Raw genomic sequence first — 19,361 nt, forward strand, 5'->3', positions numbered from 1 at the left:
AAATCACAAAAATGTAAAAATTAAATATGTTGAAGAAAGAATATAATCTTATATCTGTTATCTTAACAATTCCAATATTTACATTATGGTAATGCCCATTCTTATACTAAACACACTAAAAGAGACTTAAAAAGTTATTACTAAAGCAATATCACATATTAACATCCCTCAAAGGTAGTAGTATCCTTCATTTCTTGTCATAAACCATCCCTTTATAAGGTTAATAAGCAAACGATTGCTGTGAGTTTCTTGGGTACGCCTATGAATCCATACAAAACCACCAAATCGGCAAGAACTATTCTTTAAGATAAGGCATAATACAAAACATTCTAAAACGTAACTCTAAAACTCCAATCAAAGCACATGCATTAATTAACTGCGTCACATTGAATCTCAATAACCATAAACACTAATTAAATGATAAATTACGCTCTCAGCAGTTACTTAGTGAGGCATTGACATGATCAGCAATTGAGGTCATGATATGTCTGATTGGTTAAACCCCAACTGTAACGTTCAACATTACATCGCAATAGAGGCAGAAGGGTTGTGTGGGTATACCCCTCGGGGAACACTGAGTCAGTAATTACGTGACAGTGATGTCCCATGTAAGTCCCACCTCGGGCCGAGCTAATGTTCATTTCTCGTGTACTGAGACCTCGTTACTTTGCTTTCAATACCCCCATTTGGAAACGTCTTTCAGAATTTTACTAAATGTTTTCACATTAACCTCATGAAACATTTTTAGAATGCTTTTTGGTTACGTTGAACTGAAAGTTTATTTTTAATGTCGTATCTCACTCAATTACAACTAGGCCTGATCAATAACTTAATGATTAGGCTCTCATAAAAGGTATACTCTTTTTACTGATTGTATTTAGTTTATGAAAATAAATAAGTCAGTACTTTTTAATGAATGAACTAAAATAATAGCATGAACGTTTGGACTCCATAAGAGAGCATACAAAGCATTACCAGCTCTCAAAGATCGTATTTTTCTTTATTATCTTGTTATAAAATATCCCCATAAAAGGTTACCGAGTAACTGATTGTTCTCTATCATCGGTAGAGGTGATCAGTAAGAAGTATGTAAAATCTGATATCCAAATATTGCTTAAGAAGCCTATATTTTAAAAGAACTCGATGAGGCAAAATATTAAATACAACGTTGAATATTATATACAATTCTTAAAGAAGTTAGTTACACCTTATGAACTGGTATATTACCTTTTAGGGCTTGACGAGATAGGAAACGAAAAAAAATTCAGGGAAAAATTACTTAAACGTTATTTTAAATAAAATAAGTTTTTATTAATTTTATGAACATTAAAACTTCACAGATTAAGTTTAGCTATAAATTAACTACAAAAAAATGGTATATGTATGGCATCCATACTTTCACAATTTATTATAGGGCAGAGAAAGTGTACCATTAATTAGCAATTGGGGCAGTGTATATCTAACACGGCTTTCTATTTAATATAATGGTAGTCAACGGAGAGTATTTAAGTTATTAAAATAAGATGTAAATAATTTGGAAAATGCGTCTAGGGTATACATAATAACAAAAGAAACAGAAGTTAAAATATTCTCAACCTCTGTCAACTGTAGCATTTTGTTTAATTTACAGAAAGATGTTATACTTAAATGTGATATTATACTTAACTTATACTTATAATACGTAGGAAGAGACAAGAGAGTTATTTTGTCTAAATCAAAGGTAATGCCAATTGTTAATGTTATCAGGAGAATAAAGGAGAGACTGGAATAAATAATGGTGAATTCTCATATTTGCCAAAACAAGAACTTGGCTCTTGTTCAACTTACAATGTGGAACATCACTGTTTCATGGAAGTTATATCTGCTAAACGTGACCGCGATAGTGAAATCATTATTTTTTGCGTATTTTTTTGTTTACACATTTTTAATATTAACGTAAATTTACACTAGATTTAATGCGAAAAGGGTATATTGTTATTGCAAACAAATATTTGTTTCCTAAAATGTTTAAACAGCACTCTTCTTATGGTTTTCTAAAATTCTCTTTTCCCTGGTTTCATACTAATGGTAATAATAATAATAATAATAATATTCCTTTATTGCATAAAAACAATTTACAACAATTGCATTGCAAGCGTCAGTAATGGTACAAAAAATACATCAGTTATTTGATGATTTGTCAACTAAAATTATTATTTAATGAAAGGCAATAATCAGAACCAGGGATTTTTCTCGTTGCTCTTAATTTTCAAAATTTTCATCCCAGCGGCCCATCATGAACTCATCAACAGAATAAAATGCCTTTGATACCAGGAGGTGTTTTAGACGAGCTTTGAATTTTTTTGGATCATCGAGTTGTTTGATAACTTCAGGGAGCCTATTGATTATTCTGACACCAACTTGTGACGGCAAGTGTTCAAAAGCAATTGTTCTGTGTTGGTCGATTCTAAAGTTGTCCCTGCCTCTAGTCTCGTACTGATGGACATCCCTACCCTGCAGCAACTCACATTTGAGTCTACAGTACAGGGCGACATCGAGAATATAGAGGGAGAGTAAAGTCAGAAATCCAAGCTCCCTAAAGGAATCTTTACACGACTCTCTGGGGTTCAATTTTGAAAGAATTCTGACAGCTTTCTTTCTAAATACTCTTTCGAATTTGTACTTAGAACAGCTGCCCCACAGTCTCAAGCCGTAAGTCAAATGTGGATGTATCAGGCCAAAATATGCCGTTTTCAATACATCCAAAGAACAAAATTTTGCAAGATTGCGCAGGACAAAAATGCCCGAGGCAACCTTGGAGCAAACCTTTTGAATGTGATCGTCCCATGTCAGTCCTCGGTCAAGGTGCATTCCAAGGAACTTAATGGATTCAGCTTCATCAAGAAGAACATCGTCCACCATCACTGCAGGCCGTAGTTCTTGGTCTTGTTGCTGCCGGAAGCAAAAATTCATGACGTTTGATTTCGAGCTGTTTGTTTTCAGATTTAGTTTTGAGAAATGCTCGATGCATGAATTCAACTCAATAAATGCCTTCACTTCGAGATCGTGTTTTGATTTTGATCTGATGCAGAGAGTCGTGTCGTCAGCATATTGAATCACCTTTCCATTCTGGATTGATGACGTCAACCTATTAACGTAAATTATGAAAAGGACTGGCCCTAATATTGATTCCTGAGGGACACCATAGGGCATTTTCACTTTGCTTGACATGGCATTCGCGATCTGTACGCACTGCTCTCTATCCTGAAGATAAGACGAGAGCCAGTCGTGCGGCAGACCCCGAATACCACTTGTCCACAACTGGTGCATCAGTTTTGCATGATGCACACAGTCAAAAGCTTTGGAAAGGTCGAGGAATATGCTTAGCACATGTTCTCTCCTTTCCAGGCCATCGACAACATTGTGAATGAGATCCGTTACAGCATCGATTGTCGATTTGTTTTTCCTGAACCCGAATTGTTCGGGACAAAGGATTTCGTAACGGTTCAAAAATTTTTCGAATTGTTTGATAAATGCTTTTTCAAAAATTTTGCTGAAAACAGGGAGGATGGAAATCGGACGATAATTGCTTGAGATGCAAGGATCGTCTTTCTTGAAAATTGGAATGACTTTGGCTGTTTTCAATGCAGAGGGGAAAACGCCTTGTGCAAAAGAGAGATTAATCAATTTTGTGATTGGTGTCAAAAAGTGCTTGAAGCACCTTTTGATTAACCATACAGACATTCCGTTGATGTCGCAAGACTTTTTTGGTCTCAGATCTTGCACGATACGGGCCACCTCAGCCTCACCTACAGGAAAAAGAACCATAGATGAGACCGGTCCCGTCAATGGCTCTTCGCGAGAGCTGTCCAAGATAAACGAGTTATCTGGTTCAGCTACGGTCGAGAAAAATGTGTTAAATTCACTTGCCACTTTAAAGGGATCGTCAATTGTGTCATTTATTGTTTTTAGTGTCGGAACCGAGAATTTGGAAAATTGTGGTTGATTTTTGCTGCTATTAATGATGTTCCACGCGCTTTTTGAAAAGTTTTCTGATTGTTGTAATTGGTCTTCGACGTCTCGTGCCTTGGCTTTCTTTATTTCTTTTCGATAATTTTGTTTGCAATTGCGAAAAAAGTTTTTGAACTCTTCATTTTCAGTCTTGACATATATCGAATGGTAAAACATGAGCCTTTCTCTTAGTTCAAGAATATCCTGGGTAATCCAGGTATTCTTGCCCTCTTTGATACGCTCTTTGAAATTTTTGAACGGGCAAGTGATGTTTAAAATGAAAATTACTTTGCCAAGAAACGCGTTGAAGGCGTCCTCTACTCGGTCAAAAGAATCCAAGAAAGACCATGATTCTTTCTCGAGATATTTTTTGAAAAGATTTACATTTGCAGCTTTTAAATCTCGTTTTGTTTTCATGGCGGGAGGTTCAGATTTTTGTTTGGATTTTGTGAAAATGGCTTCCTGCGCGAAGTGGTCAGAGATGGCCGCGTTCATCACAGAGACCGAAACATCAGGAACATTTGTGATGACGTTGTCGATGGCTGTGCTCGATGTGGCGGTCACTCTTGTTGGTGAGTTCACGGACCAGTTTAAACCGAAAGAAGCAAGAATATCGCGAAACCGCTGGGTCAGGGGGTTGGTGCGATCCATCGCGTCGATATTGAAGTCACCAACGATAATGAACTTCAATGATTTTGAACTGAACAAATTTAGAAGGATTTCAAGGTTTTCAAAAAAGCAACTTACACTGCAAGTTTGGTATTGATATATTTATTACGTAGTTAAAGTCCTATTTGAAAAACTCGTTTAAATGTGTGTCTGCAGTTAGTATGTGTATGGGTTTAACTTATTTGTATTTGAAAAGGCTAAACAAAGAGGAGAACTCCATTTCAACTAACCTTTAAAGTACACTAAATTCAATTTCTTTGAGGGATTTCCATCTCAAAATAACGTATTATTTATTTATTAGGCGAACATGGAAAGCTTTCAAATTTACTTTACTGAAATCTATTGGAAACGTAATAAATTTATATAAGTCGATTAGTCTTATTTTAAACACGTTACTTTCCTCAACGTGGGAACTGTGATGCCCCGATACGATGGTAAAATTATCAATACCACTTTTTTTGTAAATTATTCTAAATTTTCTCAGTTGTTTTGAAAATACCCGTCATTTTTATTAGTATGTAATACGTTATAACATTGGACGTATTATAAATAATTGTCTATATTAAGAGTTATTTAACATTTAAATTTTGAACTATTTATATTACTAATATGAGTTTACTCATTATAAAGTCCAATTACAAACCCAAATCTGCACATAATGAGGAAAACTCACTTCGTTCTAAACTCTTTTATAACTTCCTCGCAGATAAGTCACTGGCGTAAGCTTCAATAAATTCCTAATTAGAACTTTTATTTTCATACACTATGTATATTTACATTAACAAATTTATTTTTAACTTTCTCCTTTGTTTCTGTCCAAATGCAGTCGGAAAAACGTATTTAACCAATCTGAAAAGCTTGAGATTATGGGATGACGTAGTAATACAAATTTTAGTTAAAAAAAAACGAACACTTTTAGTTTTAGTTAATTGAATAACAGATAGGAATGCGCCGCGTAAGATGCTTCGGCGAGATTGCATGCCAAGTTTTAAATCTATATCTCATTATTTCATTATTCAGATGATCTGAGGGACAGAAATACAATTGTTTGTACGACATGTTTGTATTCCGCCTTCTCTGAAAATAAAAGTAAATAGTGCCAGCCTACTATTAAGTATAAGGCTTCAATAATGCATAACCAAATCCCATGATTGGACATGCACTATCATAAAGAACTCATTCTTTTCCATGTAAAGATAAGTTTTGCGTAATATTTCAAGTCTAAAATGATTTATATCTCGAGATATCCTATCACATGATACATCCAAGCTGTTCATGAAATTGGGTTTCATATCTGAGTTTTGATAATAAAAATCTAAACACCAAATTACCATAAAACGATTGTGTTAATACATCACATAAATAATGAAATTGTATGTATAATATATATGTACTATATGGAAGAAATACCAAAATTGTACGATAAAGCAAGGTAATTTTAAATGGACACGGAAATCACTTTTTTAATGGCTTCGAATTTTTATTCACATTTATTATTTATATGACTCTGTAGTCAGAAGTACAGTGGGATGAAATGACTCGCGTGTAAAACTATGGTCAACATCGATTCTCCCCTCATTTTGTAGGGGCTAAGTCGGTCCCTAAGCTGAAGTTAAGTCAGTGTTCGTTGTAAATAAGTAAACTGGTTGATACCCACGAGTTTGTGTTTGCATTCAGCCCCTGACTTAGAGAGACCTCTCTATACAGTATTGATTATACATCATCGATTAGACGTCGTACTCTCTAGATATGATCCCATCAATAATTTATAATCTCCATAAACCTAGTATTCTACAACCCTCAATTTGTATTATGTAACTCGAACAAATACGTTAGACTTATGATTTTACTTCGTGAGTGAAACATTTATAGACAAGAATATAATATCAGCTTCGTTAAAATATATTGAAAGAAAAATAATGATGCATATATAATAATAAAGAATAACCAAGACTATCAACTCTATACTCGTGTTTAAATTTCACAAAAAACGGCTATTTTCTTGTGTATACTATACTGTACACTACGTATGTCAACCGAAATTACATATTTGCCTTTAACGGACAAGAAAATTACAGTCCGGCTATGTCATTGAAATTTTCTTTGAGAAAAAATTTATCACTTACCATAAATTTAAACTCATCATTAAATACACTCATTAATGATTTGCGAGTTGTATTTTAATAGTAATCTTGTTTCATTATTAAAATTTATTTGTGTTCTGTAAATAGTGTAAATTTAAGATATTTTTTATTGACACTGCTATTAGACAACTCGGTTTGCTCCCAGGATACCCAAGATTCGTTGTCCCTGTTTGATGGCGTGATCAAATAATAAAGAGATAAATCTCATACCTTTCCGTCTTTAATCCAAAATTATATCTCGGGGTACTGACCCAATGTCAAATTACGATGTAAAACCATTACAAAACTGAATATGTTGTCAAAATAAATAAAACTACACATGCCATGAATAGATAAACAAGGTAGTACTTGTCACAACACGTCTCACGTAACAGGCTTTGCTGAGTTTGCTTACAAACTTTCAAGTCGTATTGCTCATTTCATTTTTTAGATGTTCTGCGGATAGATAGGCAGAGATATATTCATACAGAAAAGAAAGTTTTACATCCCCCCCATAGAAAAAGGAGAAACTGTGTCGACGACACCCAGCGAACTCCATGGTTGGACATGAATTACCGTAGAACTCATTGGTCCCATGTGGAAACTTTCATACCACACAACTAAGAGATCGAAGGACAATTAAAAGCTTTATATATGGCTGGCCATGAATACAGGAGTGGTACAGGATTGTCTACACGTCGCATTGTGTTGTTTGGTTTAAATAATTGTATCTTTCATACATAACTAAGATATTTTAATTGTGCCCAATATCTTTATCAAGTAACCAAGTAATATTATAGGTTTGCAAAGTCCTTTTTATGGGATGGACGATCCACAACTGCACGCTCACATACGGTAAAGAAGGTATCAAAAGAGCCAACGTCCTTCTAAGATCGATAATCTACTTCTGAGTGTTTATTGCGTCACACAGTAAAGAAGGCGCCAAAAGAGCCAACGTCCTTCGTACTAAGATTGACAATTTGCTTCCGAGTGTTTATTGCGTCACACAGTAAATAAGGCGCCAAAAAGCCAACGTCCTTCTTACTAAGATTGACAATCTGGTTCTGAGTGCTTATTGCGTCACACAGTAAATAAGGCGCCAAAGGAGCCAACGACGTTCTTACTAAGATGAACAGTCTACTTCTGAGTGTTTATTGCGTCACACAGCAAAGATGGCGCCAAAGGAGCCAACGACGTTCTTACTAAGATGAACAGTCTACTTCTGAGTGCTTATTGCGTCACACAGTAAATAAGGCGCCAAAGGAGCCAACGACGTTCTTACTAAGATGAACAGTCTACTTCTGAGTGTTTATTGCGTCACACAGCAAAGATGGCGCCAAAAGTTCCACATCATAACACGTTGAAATCAAACTTTCCATTAACTGAGTACATGTCAAAGTAGAATAGATTTATAAAATTACTTTTTAAATTCCTCCATCAAGTTTCAAAGCATGAAATTTGTTTAAAATTTTTGGGTCATAACGAAAAATAAATAATTAAATTTTACATTTTTCTTTCCTTTTGATCGATTAATAGCTGACAAACCGGAATTTCAGATTATTTTAACTTAAGCTCTCTTTTAAACCTGCAAATCTAATACAATTGAAACATATATAGGAAAGTAGTAAGGAAAGATGGAGACTGAAGCGCTAATATATTTAATATTAATGTTCAAGTCAAGGTTTAAAATTTATTATGCACCATGCATATATGATTTTGTTGCCAATGCTATTTATATAAGAAAGACTATTACATCATACGAATTTTTGCTCCTGTGCTGAGTTTGACATGTATTAAATTCCAACCATACTACTGCTAGTTACAATGAAAATTCGATATACCAGTACTGAAAAGTAATGTAATATCGATAAAACAACAAATAGTTTATGGCACAAAGTTGACAGCAATAAAATGTAAAAATATTGGACAGAAATACATGTGACTTCCATTCGCATTATTTGATGGACGCGGGAGCGATAAATATACTCATTTTACAACAGGTCCGTAGCGTGTCTGTGAGCGTTTATTTTCATCAGTAAATGTTTGTACTCAGCTCATCAAAGATATCGATTCTGTCGTACACTACGAATGTAATAATATTCAGAACACATATTTCATAAACTCTTTCCCGTTTAATCTCTTAATGTGCTTTGAAAACTGTAATATAATTTATTGGTATTTTTATGCTCAGATACAACTTTTAAATATCAGATTTTATTTTTCATTTAGGACAAGAAGATGATGAAATTTATCATTCCAGTTTAATAGCCCGTAACAGAAATTTAGGCCTCTTCCAGAGAGGGAGGATATACTCAGGATGGAGGGATAGAAATCGCCTTAAGTTCTCCATGAGGAAGGTATTTTTATGCTCAGATACAACTTTTAAATATCAGATTTTATTTTTCATTTAGGACAAGAAGATGATGAAATTTATCATTCCAGTTTAATAATAGCCCGTAACAGAAATTTAGGCCTCTTCCAGAGAGGGAGGATATACTCAGGATGGAGGGATAGAAATCGCCTTAAGTTCTCCATGAGGAAGGGTAGCGGACTCTATTTCTGCCATGTTACCTTGGAATCCTCGTCTAGTAAATGAGAGCAAAGAACAGTGCTTACTCAATTTTATACTTGCTAAGACTTTCAACGCTATGAGAGCTCCACTCAGTCCAACAGGCATCCTCAGCAAATAAATTAAACTTATCGATCAACCCTCGATTACGTTTGTCATGCGCTTCTAGACATTCGTTGGGTTGAGCAGATGTAAGTAATATATAGGTTTTTCCTGTACCTTTTACTCTTGTTGGGTAGAAAGTTGCAAGAAATTTAGCAACCTGGATTATAAATATATTTTTAAATGCAATAGTACATTTAAAATAAGATATGGGTAATATTCTCGCTTTACAAGCACATAAAATCTGGTGTAAAATAAAAAGATTTATTACATTTATTTGTTTCCTGAACTTGTTACTTTATTCCCAAACTCAGAACGAAAATAACACTGCAGTACACTATACAGAGATAAACGGAAGAGGTCTGCATTATAATTTTCACTGTTACGGTAAAAATATAGATTTGCTAAGGTTTTTAAATAATTTACGTGATATTAATAAGAACTATTACGAACAGAGAAGTCACATGAAAGGGGATACCAATCTGTTTCATTTACCTTGTTTGCAGATTACACAGAGAAAATGAGTTCTTGACATGGTTATCTCAGCGATCATCCCACTAGACCCTCTCCCTATTTTTGAACTGACTGTGGATTGGGAGAGGGGTGTATGTGTTCTATAATATAGGCACATATTTCGCCATCCCCTCTTACAGAAAATTACTAATAATCAGAACCTTACCGTAAAAAATAATATACTTTTTAAAAACATATATGATGTTCCGTATTAAGGGTAGGAAATTCAACTGTAACATGAAAAATAATAGGTCCTGTTATTTGTATGCAGATAATACAAATATTACAATAATATATTAATCCAGAAGTCCACTAACGGACGAACTTTATTTCAACTTCATCAATTTCAAAACGATATTAAAATAACCTGAAAGAGCTGGAAAAGGGAAGGAACCAAAGTCAAAAATAAATGTAATTGGCTCTCAGATTTAAATTTAACATTATTAAAAATCAGAAATGCTACCAAAAATAAAGTTTAGGATTAAGGCGATTTGTATACTAATGTAGTATTATATGGATATGTAAGAAAAATACGTACACGTTTACTTTATAATGAAAACCTGATTTGTGCATTTAATCTAGTAAAATGTTACTCAATTCAATTATATTTTTCGGTTTTTATTTTCCCTTATTACAAGCGTTTTCACGCATCTATTTCGCCATGAATGAATTACATTATGTTCTCCGTTTTTATGGAGCAAATACCATTTACAAACAATAAATAAAATAATAAGAAGGTAACTTGCTTTGGTAAATACTACTAGCAGAATATTTTCAGAGGTCCAGGCAGGAGTTTTAGAGCCAGAGGGAGTCTGGGAGATGCCATAAATAGTCGCGGTCTCGCCTCCTATGTTCAGTAATGCTATTTTATAGTGTGACTTGTAAACATGTGGTACGCCAGAGACGTTGGCTTCTTAGTAATGTTCCTTTCCTCAACATTATTTAGGCAAACACTAAATGCTCTTGTATTTATCATTATCGAATAATATATAATACACTACCTTTAAACAAGCTGTCGTAAAATAACTTATGTTTTACGGTCGCCTACATATGTAAAAAGTAAAAATGTGTAGACTTATCTCTTGTAGATCCATAGATTAGCGATATAAAATTTCATATGTTTCTATAAAAATCTAATAATCAATGAATACATACCAATTTAGATTGAGATTGAACCACATAGGTTCAATTGCTATAGTTGTAACATATTTCTTATTTCACCATACAACGATGTCTTGGGCATTTTAAAATCCACTATACTATCAAAATTGCAAAAGTGACACGCCTCTCTTTGTTAATTGGTTCGGCATTTCCTGAATGAATACTTATCATTATGAAAAATACCCATAAAATAGAGAAATATCTTTCATTGTAAACAATTTTAATTAAGTTTATATTTAACTTACTAAAATAAAATAATCTAATTTCTCATTGAAGTTAAAAAAATAATCGTGTTATTTAGTTACTTAAAATTTAAAACTCATAGTTTTAGACAGTTTAATATTTATTACTATAGAACCTGTGGGGCCCAGAGGTTCAATCTAAACTCTAATATTAAAAATAATTATAATTAAAAAATATGAAACGTTCCTGCAAGCCAGACATACAGCAATTTTATTGAAAATATTAAGAACGTAATTAATTTAATTTCATGTTTTATGTAGAAAAATCAACTACAAAGATTTTATAAAATTTACAACACCCTGAGAGAATTTTTCTAAACAGAAAGCGTGAACTATCGCGAGTATGGTCGATAATACCCACTTCTCTACTCAGTTAAACAAGTGGCACACGTCCAGTTAATAGTCGATTATTCTACAATCTTATCATTCTGACCCAACTCTAGTCTATTTAATGAAAATCTATCTATTTATAGATTCTTCGTTCTTTATTTAAAGATCTGAAGTCACCAAGATTCTAGATTATTCCAATAACGATTTAATATAATTTAATTTTCAATTATCAATGTATACTGAGAATATGGTATAAACTATATTTATGTTGATTAAAATAATATGGGGAAGATACCCGTAATTTTCATATTACGGTTTGCAAGACTTATTTTATCCTAAAGATTAAATAAAGAAAATACGGAAATTAAGTAGTACAGTTTTTATCTACGTGAATATAAAAGGAGAAAATATGTTAAAAACTTTGTATTGTAATATAATTGAGGTTGAGTGGTAGAGAGGGCTAAATAGCCCTAACTCCGCCTCTTAAATAAAGGCATATTTCATTTCATTTCATTTCATTTCATTTCATAATACGACTTGATCCAATAATACTTATATGTATGGTTGCTACCAGGTTAGTATGTAGTAGAGTAGTTTAGAAATTATTGAGTTATTTAAGCCATTACAAATTAATTTTATTGTAGATACTGAAATACGCGCGGGTGCTTCTTTTTAAATTATGTCCCTTTCCTTTTTAACAACTTTAGACAATCACAACATTGTAAGACTAGCTGAGTAGAATAAACAAACTTTATAACAATACTTTTTAATACTTTTCGATATGGAAGTAACGAACGTAAACCAATTCTAGGATGTAAAGTGTATGTACCAGAAATATGCTTCCCTTGGTAACGATTATCTGTTCACCGGAAGTAGTCTAGAGTCTCTAAATAGCTTCATTTTCCGGCGCCTGACTCCATGTTGTCCATTAAGAAACTTCTAGCAGCCTACAAGTCGATACAAAACATCGTTCATCCAAACGATGTTATGTAAAAACTTTGCTAGTATCAACATTGGTACTAATTGAAATGTAGACAAGATTTGAAATTAAAATGAAAATCAATCAATACTATAATTGAATTTTCATTTCAAGATGAGAAGTAAGAAAAAACATCCAAATCTATAATTGAGTTTGAAAATAGTTGTGAAAATATTGAATGAATCATATTGTACTTTTTTACATTTTGTTTTAATTTATTAGTTTTGATGAAGAAGTAACCCTGTAAGACTAGAGCAAAAATATGACCGAATTAGTTAATAAATGTATTAGCCTCCTAGTTGTTTAGTTAAGGTAATACCAAGTGTTGTGGCTAAACTTTGTTCCCATGATTGATCTTTCAAAACTCTTAGGAGATTTAAAAAAAATGTTACGAACAATGATTTGAAATGGTTTAAACTTTAATAAACCCCGTTTCATATATCTGGTTATTGTAACTAAATGGCCGACGTAAATATTTTGCGTAACCTAGAAACGGCTCTATTTGTAAAAGTTTTTATTTATGTGAGACTAGTCAATATAATCATTTTATTTATTTTTGAATTTATTTCCTGTATCTAAGAATATGTGTCTATCCTCAAAATTTCTGTATTAAGTGGGATTACAATAGAAACCCTGACATAAACTTAAAAGGACACCAAAACGCTGAATTATTTGGTTTTATGGGACGCCCTGTATTGATTTTGTCTATTGACAGACAACGCATCGTGTGGGCGTGCACCAACCCTTAGTTGCAGTAGCAGTTGTCTCACGCGAAGTTGTCTCACAGCTCCAGCTTGTATCTTTGTGTGTTATCTCTCCACTCTAGTATACTGGTCTATCACATCTGAGATATGTACAAAATTGTTATAAAAACATTGTGGGATTATTATTTAGGCATGAGAATCAGAATTAATCCTAAATGACAATCTGTTTCGGTACATACTAACATGGAGTTTGGTTATTTTAGGAATATATGTATGTGTAATGTTTATTTTACTGTAAGGTGTGTAACTAGTCAATGGTTTAAGATGGAAAGTTGTAACTTTTGGTTCGGAAAATTTTCTTTACTATGACCTAATTGACAGTGATCGGTAAGCAAAGTAACAAAATTGGTTCCCTCTTAAACTTTCATTTCATACTTCACGACATCAGTGCTTACTATGCATTTGATATCTTGGTGTGTAAAATAAAGCAAAACAGATTCTTAACCTTTAAATGAATGTAGGTTCTAAGAAAATTCCCATTATTGTGACAAAAGAGCAGTAAGAATTGGCGATGACTGATTGAGCCCATACATACATATAAAGTACTGTACTTTTTTTAGCCGTTCGTCTCAGAAAATGATTACTTCAAATATTTTGACTTTGTGCAAGTTTTTTTTTCGAACTCGGCACACTTTTTAAACAACACAAAATATTTTGTTTAGGCATTTCATAAGGGTTTCCTAACAAGATAAATAGTAAAACGTTCATTTTATGGATATATTATTTTTATAAAACTAAGAAAAACAAATTAGTACTGAATGGAGCTAACCATACAGTTGTCGAATATTTTACTTATTTTTTATCAATACAGTTAACACAGTTTTCATAGAGAGCTCGAAAACATCATTTAAACCGTACTAGTAATTTTAAAAATAAACTACACCGATTTAACTGTAACGCCCATATTCCAACCGATGTCATTCTTTGTTTGCCTCAATGCATAGTAAAAATGTTGAGTATGATAAAATAAATATAAATTGTTTGTATGACTGAAATAATTTGTTTTGTTATTATTTAAAATTTATTCCATCACCCATGTCTGGTTAACTTATTTCGTCTTCATGTTTACGAATTCAAGTACAATGAAAACAAAAATTGAATTATTTCGAGGCATTAAAACACGTTTTTACTATGTAAAACTAAAAACAAATCAAGTGAAGTAATTGTTTAAAACGTTACAATAATTTTAGTAATTATCACGTGTACGCATATTTTATATGAGGAGAGCATGTATTAAACCCAAATGAATAATGTTAAATATTTGTACTACACACTGTGCTTGGTGTAATAGTGTAAATTAACTATAAAATAAAGCAGCCATTTATTTAGAAACCTTATAAAGTTCTGATTACAATATAGATATTCAATAATGTGCACAGTGAATTGTAGTATTTATAATTAACTTGATATAAAAATACGATCAAGACTGTATACGATGTTGTGAAGGAGTTAATGTATTTCATGTGTTCCTTTTCGAGCATTGTTGTTAGTTACGATCATTTGAAGCAAAAAATGTCAATATCAAAAATTAAATCTTCTGAGAAATATTTGCCAGGAAAAAATTACATGGATATTTTTGGTACCTAAATGGTACACGTGGAATGGATGATGCATCATCGAATCTTATACTGAATCTGTAGTGCTGGTGATCACCTCGTTTATTTCCCAGAATTCAAGATGGCTGCTGCAGAAAACCCCGGTCTTACATTAGTCCATGAAATATGTTATTGAAGTCTATTCATTTCAATTTTTCTTTCTAATTTGTAATAAAGCGACTTCTTCAAGGTTGTAATAAGCTTTTCCATTTTAATGTTTCACCCGTATTGGAAAAAGATTTAATGTGTCATTATTGCTATATTTGTTAACCGGAAATGAAGTAGGTTTGTGTCATAAAAATAAAAGGACTTCATAAAAACATTCAGTTCAAACTTATCAGGTGCAAGACGGGGTTTTCATATCGTATTGCAACTTTAGTCAAGAGTGAAAAATACAATTGGTATATTGATAAAACATTGGATTGTAAAAGATTAAAATAAAGTTAAAGTCAGAATATCGAACGATCGAACATCTTTCTTACGTTTTACTGCAGAACAAAACCCTCGTTGAAGGGTTTCAGGCTGCGAATTTCCAAAATTTAGCCAAGTATCAATCCTGAAAACCTCTTTGAGGGAAGAAAAGCGCAATAAACTCTGCAAGTGGTTGCCAATTCGTAAAAATGAACTAACAATACGACCTAAAGTTTCAAACAGATTTGATATTTGTAATAAACCCATGCGGAGTTATAGTATGGTAAAATAGTTAATCCAGAATGAATTAATTTACCTGAATAAGAAATCAGATTGCAGATCTCTAAACGAAGGGTTACTGTATCACTGAACAATTGAAAATTTCTGGGTATTCACATTTTACTCGTTGATGAATTCAGCTATTTACACAAGATATAAAATTATTTGTCCTAATTTTAAATCAAGAGAATATTCGTTTGGACCACGCGGTAGGAATCTATACTATTGTACGACTATCTCCACCGAAGAAAAAACTGAGCCCCTGTGAGTCAGTAGTAAGATCAGTAGTGAGTCAAGAGTAGATAATAATTATGCTTTGTTCCAAAGACTTGACAGGATAGTTTTAATCCTTACAAGCCCACTGTGTCGGGTTTTATCTACAAATTCCACAACAGTCAACTGACTGCATTCTTATGCTGTTTGAGTTGAAACGGGTTGACATCTTTTTTGATTGGCTTTAGCCCTTCTTACGATATGATTTGTAAAGTGAGTGTAGATATCCTGAGGAGTGTTGTTACTATCCCAGGTTGACTGGTCCTTAAAAAGATAAGACCTAATAGCCTCATGAAGACGTGACCCTCAACTAAACCCTTCTGATACAAAAGAAAACAACTACGACATTTTTAGAATGGAACAAACTAATAACGATTTTGTAATCTTTCCATTATTTTACAATTTCACACTTAGATGTTTACTTAAGACTAAGACAATCAAGGTGCCAGTAACGTGGTTAGCTGATTATAAATTCAATTCAATATATATTAATTAAATTTGTATAAATGACAATAGCCGAATTTAATTTCAATAAACATCTCAATAAGCAACCAATTTTAAATTTAATATAGGATAAATTTATAGTGGGATAAGTATTTGAAATATTTTAACATTTACAGTTCTATGGACTCCTGCGTAAGCGCAAAACAAAATATACCTTATAATACATTTAATTACCTTACTCCTAAATCTCGACTGCCTTTTCATTCATCCAATAATAATAATTATTTATATGAATCTCCAGCAGTAAATGGCAACCCTGTTATTCGGAAAAATGGCAACGTCAGAAAACACCAAATAAAATTATCAACCAAAATAAGGAACAACCAATTATCAGATAGGTACTGTGGAGTAAACAATTATTTATGTTCCTGTCCAATTGTGCAAATGGGACAGTAGTGTCTAGTTCTCTGCCACGTGTGTGCTCTATTAAACTTATTAGTACAAGTGCCTTGTGAATTACATTCCTTCAGAGGATTGTAATGTATTTGCATGTATCCTGCATAGTTACATGTGTTTTTTAATGTATCGGATTACTTTATATTCCTGATAATTAATATCCCAGTTGTTGACAAAAAAAGAAAAAAAGGTGAGTATGTCAGTATGCTTGTGTTCCTTTGAACACACAAAAAAAAACAGATATCGCCATTTACCACGTTAATGTTACTATATTTTAATTAAATATTTAATTGAAAACAATTAGTACATTATCTCATTCCAATGTTAACTATGAACTATGTAAAGTAAATTATAATTTACAACACAAAATTAACATTACATTACAAGTCAACTTGCAGTCCATTTTTAGTGCTATAGAGCAATCTAATGTAAAGAGCCAACTTATATAAAGGTAAACAAAGAGAAAAAGTTTGTCACTGAAAGAAGGCAAAAATTCAAAGAATTTCTTTTTGTCAGTTACATGTGATGTGTGCTTATTATGTTTTAATTTAGTTAACTGGTTTTAATGTCAGTCACGTATTTTTCAATGGTGCTGATTCGTAGTTTTCCTCTCTTTAATCCTCCAAACTTTGTCTATGGCTTCGAAAATGATAGAAGGGGTATAAATTAAAGAAGTAATACTCGATTCAGCTGGTCATTAAAAAGTTATCGGATGAAGCCACTCAAGATGAGTGCGGTTGTAAAATAATACAACTTTGTTTATTTGCAGTAACTTGATTTTAAGCTCGTTTCCATAAAAAGAGGGAATTTGTTTCTTAAGTGGTGTATACCTGTACTGGCGAGTTGTAACCAAAACCAAATTACTAGATGCAAAATTATTTTTACATTATTCTTAATTTGATTGCAGTTTATACCAATTTCGTTTACAGCTTAAGGCAAGAATAAAAATAAAATATTAATAAATCTTTTAAATCCGTAGTAACTCTCTCTCATGTTATCAAATATGGTAAAGTACTCCTCGTCAGCCCGAGATGACTGTGCCAAGACACTTATGGGCTCTCGTCTCCACCCATAAAGTGAATTATTCTCAAACTGATTCTATATTAATTTTCACAGACCAATGTTTATACTTATGTAACTTAACTGTTATGTTACGGTCAATGGTTTTCAGTGGACTTCAGAATCAAATCTTAAAACAGAAGCGTATATTGATAAAATATTTGATTTCTGAATTTGAAAAATATATTAACATGACTGTTGGTGTGGTTGACACGTCTAAAATCTTGGATGGTCCAGGCAAGCGTATCACTGACCACAAGTTGGTTTTCTGTGACTCCCCTTGCAAGACTAAGGTAAGGATGAAGGAGAAATTTATTTCCTACAGAGAACTGTCAAAAGTGGATCTGCAAATGTTTTCCTCAGAGCTTTCCTCCATTGAATGGCATGGGATTGAACTTCAGAGTGATGTTGACGATGCTGTGGATATGTTAACCGCGGGAATTACACAGGTATTTGATGCATGTGCTCCATTGGTAAAAAAGCGTGTGACCAAAAGGAAGGCGCCCTGGCGAAATTCAGAAATAATGCCTTTGACACGCACAAAAAACCAATTAAAAAAAGATTTACTTTGTCGTAATGATGCACGTGCGAAAGCGGCATACTGTAGCGAACGCAATAAACTCAATTACGCCGTTAGAAAGGCAAAAACAGATTATTTTGCGGCAAAGTTAAAGTGCAGTGACTCAAAATCTTTCTGGGCAACCTTGCGCGCAGGAGATCTAAAGGTGGGCACTGCTGGCGGTTCTGTATCGGTTAATATTTCCCCGGTTGAAATTAACCGCTACTTTGCTGGCTTGGGCGGCGATAACAGTGTGAACCCGGAAAGGCTCGGTTTTTATAAGCACGCTACTTGCGAAAAGGTGCAAGATAAATTTCAGTTTCGGCAGGTGAGCGAGAGTGAGGTAAAAAACATTATCAATAGTATCTCCACAGCGGCTTTTGGCATTGACGGAATTTCAATCATCATGGTCAGAGCAGTTAGTCCTTTCTGTATCGGGGCTATCACGCATATCATTAATCCCTCTCTCTCCTCTGGCCGATTCCCCTCTGGATGGAAAAAAAGCCTGGTCATCCCTCTTCCCAAAAATAGTAATCCTACTAGTGTGTCCGAGCTTAGGCCCGTTTCCATTTTACCAGTTCTGTCTAAGGTATTGGAAAGAATTGTGACAAATCAGTTGGTTTCCTTCCTGGAGTGCAGTGGTGTTTTGCCCGATAATCAGTCTGGTTTCAGTACGACATCTGCTCTACTAAGTTTGACAAGCCAGCTGTTTTCCGCCAGGGATAAGAATTTATCTAGTAGTTTAGCTGCTCTTGATTTCTCACATGCATTCGATTCAGTGAATTTTGATATGTTTTTGACTAAGCTGCATTACTACGGTTTTTATCAGGTTTCAACAATGTG

The sequence above is a fragment of the Homalodisca vitripennis genome, chromosome 7 (genome assembly GCF_021130785.1).
Source record: "Homalodisca vitripennis isolate AUS2020 chromosome 7, UT_GWSS_2.1, whole genome shotgun sequence".
NCBI classification, from domain to species: domain Eukaryota; kingdom Metazoa; phylum Arthropoda; class Insecta; order Hemiptera; family Cicadellidae; genus Homalodisca; species Homalodisca vitripennis.